This window comes from Solanum dulcamara, chromosome 2, assembly GCF_947179165.1.
Source record: "Solanum dulcamara chromosome 2, daSolDulc1.2, whole genome shotgun sequence".
NCBI lineage: Eukaryota > Viridiplantae > Streptophyta > Magnoliopsida > Solanales > Solanaceae > Solanum > Solanum dulcamara.
In genome coordinates this window covers 62,152,134-62,159,151 of record NC_077238.1, presented here as the reverse complement: position 1 = coordinate 62,159,151, position 7,018 = coordinate 62,152,134, and positions in this window count along the sequence as shown.

The following is a 7,018-nucleotide window of genomic DNA, read 5'->3' as shown; positions in this document are numbered from 1 at the left end:
GAGGAGGATGGGATCCTGATCTTGTTTCTCCTTTACCTCTGCTACAAGTGAGGACGTAGCCCCATCTCAAACGTTTACTCCACCTTCATTGTTCTCTTCGAGTTGAACTCCCAATCGGGCTAATCGATGTACCTCCTTCGCCAATTCCCTCTTTCCCTTTTCTATATGGGCAATGCTACCCATGGGCAACCTGCTAAGAGCATCAGCAACAACATTAGCTTTACCTGGATGGTAAAGGATGCTCATGTCGTAGTCCTTGAGTAGCTCAAGCCATTTTCTTTGCCTCAGGTTGAGTTCCTTCTGGCTGAAGACGTATTGCAAGCTCTTGTGATCGGTGAACACATCAATATGCACTCCATACAAGTAGTGGCGCCAGATTTTAAGCGCAAGCACCACAGCTGCCAACTCAAGGTCATTAGTTGGGTAATTTCGCTCATTGTCACGACCCAAGCCTAGGGCCTAGACGTGACATAGCGAATGAGGAACCCGAAAGTACCTCAAACAAGCCTCTTAGCATTCTTTTAGCCTTTCATAGGTAATGATGATAAATAGACAAGCGGAAATCATAATAATAAATATTCAACTTACATATGTCCAACAATACCTCTAACTATTAGATTTAATGGGGCTAAGACAAGTTCCTAGCTCACCCTCAATCATAATAGAAGAAATGCCATAATAAAATATCTTAACATATCATAAGCTAGAAAGACAAAGGAGTATTGTTCCCGGAACATGGGAACTCACCAAAAGTAGTCTTCGATGGAATATCAACTAGCCACGTGGAGGAGAACGAGGAGGAGCACCGATCCCTACATGGTGATATCATGTAGGCAAAAGAGTATGCGTTAGTACTTTGAATGTACTAAGTATGTAAGGATGCATGAACATTGAGAAAATATTATAACATTTATGTAATATGGAACATAATGTAATACATGCATAATAAATCATATGGATATCCTTTAAAACATTCATTTTGTGGGAAGCTAACCATAACCGACATTTAAGACCATGCGAGCTATTACATGGAATCCAACATAACCCCCTACGTTGGCCGGGGAGACTACTTGCCAGGTAGAACTCCGTCAACTTCATTCATTTCTTTAACTTTAACTTTAAGGGCTATTTATGGATCCATTAGCCTAAGCCTACAAGGGCTCCTATGTTGGCACATAGTTAATGAGACAAGGGGTTGCTACTAGGATTCCCTTACCGAATCCCACCTCAATGCCTCATTCGGTGCTAAGTCAATCCCACGGAATAGTTTAATACTTTAAAATATTCATAGCATATAACTTGAGAATTCAAACATCATATTCGGTAGAATAGCTCATTAAAACATTTGATAATTCAAATATGCAAGAATTGTCCTTATTGCATAAAGAATCCATGATTCATATCATTTCATCATTCTTTCATTTCATAAGACTCCCTTTTTTGATCATGGATATTGCTTTCATAAACATTTATTTGGAGTCAAAGCTTTCAAGTCAAACTTTATTAAAAACATAATAAAACTAGGTGGGTTCAAATCACTTCAACTTGCAAATATGTATGTAAATAAATATTCATAAATACTTTGAAATCCATTCATTAAAAATCATGCTTTAAACAACCCACCATGAATTTCAAGAACCTTTAAATAGATAAATAGAGGAATTACTTGTAAACCATCAATTCATACATATAAAATTATGTTGTATCAAAATAGACCAATAATCATTAGTTTAACCATAATTCATACTATTAAGTAAAAATAAAAATTACCATAACAAAAATATTACTTGAAATCAAGAGACTTAATTGAAAGAGTTTTTGGACTATATGAATGGAAGAATTCATGGATAAACACCACATAACTTAGAGTAAAGCTTAAAGAAAATAAATATAATTTATCATATAATCAAAATAATTTAGACATGAGAGTGGAAGGAATACTCTCATTGAAACCTTACATACCTGGAAACCGAAGCTTTAGTTGGTACCGGAAGACTTAATGAACACTCTTGAGTCCTAGCTTCTCTCCTTGCCGGAACGTTTTGTGTACTACTCGGAATATATGAATCACCGGAATAGTATTTCTTCACTACTAAGAACTAAAACTATATTTGAGAATGTATATAGAGAGAAGATTTGCTTGAGAAAGCTTGATGAATAAAATGAGGAAATAAGGTGGGTATTTATAGGTGGGAAAGATGACCTAACAATAAATAAAATAATTATAAATAAAAATCTGAAAATTTAGTGGAATATATTGATGTCATGGATGATGTTAAATGGAGGACAATTTATGTCATGAGTGATGTCAAATGTATCTAGATCTTTCTATGATAGGTGAAATGAGTTATCTTTGACAGAATACTCTTTTTGGAAGCTGCGTTTGAATAAGATAAATTCCTTATTAGGATTTGGTGTCTTCATAAGAATTGTAGATATGGAAGTCTAGTTTCATATCGTTCAAGAATCAAGCAATTTAGATAAACCTACAGTGAGATATGATTTTTCTTCTATAAACACTCATTTCCGTAACAGCATCCTACCTTACAAAGATTAATTTATTTGACCTACTTAACCTACGAATCTTAAAATATGGTCTTCATAAAAGTTGTAGGTAATGATCTTGTGGTTACTCAGAAATTTGAATTACTCAATTTGGATATTTCTATGAAAAGTTATGACCAAAATACAGAGGCTGTATCATGTTTAGGCAAAAATTGAAACATCGTATACAACGTTTTTAGGGGATATTACATTATCTCCCCCTTGGGAACATTCGTCCTCGAATGAGAAAAGACTTAGCTTGAGTAGAGTAGAGTATTAACAAACAACCTATCATTAATGCAACAGTGTAATTTAAAATATCGTTTAAAAAATATTTCATAATTTTGCAAGCATGTGACAAGAAAAGTTGAGATGTAAGGATTTCAAGTAATTGAGCAAGGACAACTTAATACCTTAGGTTTGGGTAGAGGGGAAAAGATGAGGGTATCTCTTAATCATATCCGCTTCCGCTTCCCATGTTGCACTTTCTATTTGTTGATTCCTCCAAAGGACTTTAACAGATGCAATTTCTTTGTTCCTCAATCTCTTAACTTGCCGGTCCAAAATTTCCACAGGAACTTCTTCATAGGTCAAGTTTTCTTCAATATTCACTACTGCCATAGGTACAATGGAACTAGAATCACCCACATGTTTTTTCAACATAGACACGTGAAACACCGGATGAACCATGGCCATTTCCAATGGTAATTCCAACTCATATGCAACCTTACCAACACGTCTCACGATTCTATAAGGCCCTACATATCTAGGGCTCAATTTCCCTTTCTTACTAAATCGAACCACACCTTTCATGGGTGAAACCTTCAGATACACCCAATCATCCACATTAAACTCAAGATCCCTTCTTCTAGTGTCAGAATAGGACTTTTGACGACTTTGAGCCGTCTTCAACCTTTCTCTAATGATCTTCACCTTCTCTAAAGCATCAAGTACCAAATCGGGGCCCAACAAGGTCATCTCACCTACTTCGAACCAACCTACCGGTGATCTACATCGTCTCCCATACAAAGCCTCAAACGGTGCCATCTCAATACTTGAGTGGTAACTATTATTATAGGCAAACTCGATGAGAGGTAGATGATCATCCCAATTCCCTTTAAACTCCAACACACAAGCCCTTAACATATCCTCTAGTGTTTGAATCGTCCTTTCGGCTTGCCCATCCGTTTGAGGATGGAATGCTGTGCTCAACTTTACCTTAGTACCGAGGCCTTTTTGAAATGATCTCCAGAAGTGAGAAGTGAATTGGGTACCACGATCCGAAATAATGGATAATGGCACACCATGCAACCTCACCAACTCCCGAATATACAACTTGGCATAGTCTTCGGCACTATAGGAAGTTTTAACCGGTAAGAAGTGAGCTGACTTAGTCATTCTATCAATAATTACCCAAATCGAGTCATGACGTTTCCGGGTATGAGGCAAACCCACTACAAAATCCATATTCACATTTTCCCATTTCCAAGTTGGGATTTCAATGTCTTGGGCTAGGCCACCCGGTCTTTGATGTTCAGCCTTCACTTGTTGACAATTTGTACATTCGGACACAAACCTTGCTATGTCCTTCTTCATGCCACCCCACCAATACAACTCCTTTAAGTCTCGGTACATTTTTGTTGAACCGGGATGAATGGAGTATCTAGAATTATGAGCCTCCATCAAGATCAAACTCCTTAGGCCATCAACATCTGGAACACATATCCGACCTTGGTAGTATAGAACCCCATCTCCCCCTTGGGAAAAGACTTCTATCTTCTTTTCCTTTACCAACTTCTTTAACTCGATAAACTTTGGGTCAAGATCTTGCTTTGATTTAACATCCACCATCAAAGAGGATTCAGAACTATTTTGAACAACCATACCCCCATCATTAGTACTACCCAACTTCACCCCTAATCTAGCCAATCGGTGAACATCTTTCACCAACTCCCTCTTCCTTTCATCCACATGGGCCACACTCCCCATAGATATTCTACTAAGTGCATCAGCAACCACATTGGCTTTACCCGGATGATAGTGCACACTCATGTCATAGTCCTTAAGGAGTTCTAGCCACCTCCTTTGCCTTAGATTAAGGTCCTTTTGGGTAAACACATATTGAAGACTCTTATGATCAGTATAGACATCCACATGCACCCCATAGAGGTAATGCCTCCAAATCTTCAAAGCAAAAACAACAGCCGCCAATTCAAGGTCATGGGTAGGGTAGTTGCGCTCATGCACCTTTAATTGCCTAGAAGCATAGGCTATTACCTTGCCCTTTTGCATTAAGACACATCCTAAACCAATCTTTGAAGCATCACAATAAACTACAAACCCTTCTAATCCTTCCGGGAGAGTCAAAATAGGAGCAGAGGTAAGTCGATCTTTTAAGGTCTGGAAACTCTTCTCACACTCATCTGTCCATATGAATTTGGATTTCTTTTGGGTCAATTTTGTCATAGGAGATAAGATGGAAGAAAAGCCTTTGACGAACCGTCTATAGTACCCGGCTAGACCTAAGAAGCTCCTAATGTCTGAAGGAGATAATGGTCTAGGCCAATTTTTGACTGCCTCTATTTTCTTAGGATCAACCTTGATTCCATCACCGGACACTACGTGACCAAGAAATGCTACCTCCTTTAACCAAAATTCACACTTACTAAATTTTGCAAATAATTGTTTATCCCTCAATGTTTGAAGCACAACTCTCAAGTGATTTTTATGTTCTTCCTCACCCCGAGAGTAAATTAAAATATCATCAATGAAGACTACTACAAAGGTATCAAGGTAAGGTTTGAACACCCTATTCATCAAGTCCATAAACACCGCCGGTGCATTCGTCAACCCAAAACTCATCACCACAAACTCATAGTGACCATACCTTGTTCGGAAGGCTGTTTTGGGAATATCACACTCCCTTACCCGTAGTTGGTGGTAGCCGGACCGAAGGTCGATCTTGAAGAAGTGACTTGCCCCTTGTAATTGATCAAACAAGTCATCTATTCTAGGGAGTGGGTACTTGTTCTTAATGGTCATCTTATTTAATTGCCGATAGTCTATGCACATTCGAAGTGAACCATCCTTCTTTCTTACAAATAGAACGGGAGTACCCCATGGCGAAATACTTGGTCTTATGAACCCCTTCTCTAACAAGTCCTTTAATTGTTCCTTTAGCTCTTTCAATTCTGCTGGGGCCATGCGGTAAGGAGGAATAGAGATAGGTTGGGTATCGGGGAGGATATCAATACCAAAATCAACTTCCCTTTCGGGAGGGACACCAGGAAGGTCATCGGGAAAGACATCAGGGAATTCATTGACTATAGGAACTGACTCAAGAGAAGGACTTTTGGAGTTGACATCCCTAACCCTCACAATATGGTAAATACATCCCTTAGAAATCATTTTGCGAGCCTTAAGATAAGAAATAAACTGACCCTTAACCACCGAATCACGACCCTGCCATTCAATAACAGGCTCATTTGGAAATTGGAACTTGACTCGACGATTCCTACAATCTATGGAAGCATAAGATGCATGTAACCAATCCATCCCAAGAATGACATCGAAATCTATCATATCAAGCTCAATGAGATCACAAGGAATAACTTTATGCAAGATAGACACAAGGCAACCCCTATAGACCTTTCTAGCAATAACTGACTCACCAACGGGGGTAGACACCAAATAAGGCTCTAATAACATTTCAGGTAAAACATCAAATCTATTAGCAAGGAATGGAGTAACAAAAGATAAATTTGCACTCGGATCTAATAGTGCATACACATCAAAAGAAAAAACCTTTAACATACCGATAATGACATTGGGTGCATCCTCAACCTCTTGTCTCCCATGCAAGGCATAAAAGCGGTTGGTGCGTTGGAGACCTCCTTGGACTTGTTGACCATGAGCAATTTGGCCTTGAGTCCTACCACCACCATCTCTACAATCCTTAGCATGGTGGCCCAGCTTGCCACACTTAAAGCATGCATTGGAGCCAGCTAAGCATTCCCCTTTGTGAGTCCTTCCACACTTCTTGCAAGCAGGGAAAGTTTGAGTAGCAACATTCTCTCTGGGAATCATTGGTTTACCACTCTTGTCCTTGTTGAACCTTGGAGGAGGAGTATTGGTGGAACCTTGCCCCATAAATCGTTGCCCACCTTGGCCTTTGCCATTGTTACCATAATCGGACCTTTGAGGGTTAAACCCTCCACCATCCACTCTAGCCTTTTTGAACCCCCTTGATCTCTCTCTAAGCTTCTCTTCTTCAATTTGTTCTGCGTAAGTCATTAACCGAGAGATATCCATCTCCTTGATCAACATGGCCGTTTTGCACTCCTTGGACACCAAGCTTGAGACACCGGAAATAAACTTGCTCATTCTAGCTCTTGGGTCAGAGACCATGAAGGGAGCATACTTTGACAACTTAGTGAATTTGAGAGCATACTCCCTCACACTCATACTTCCTTGA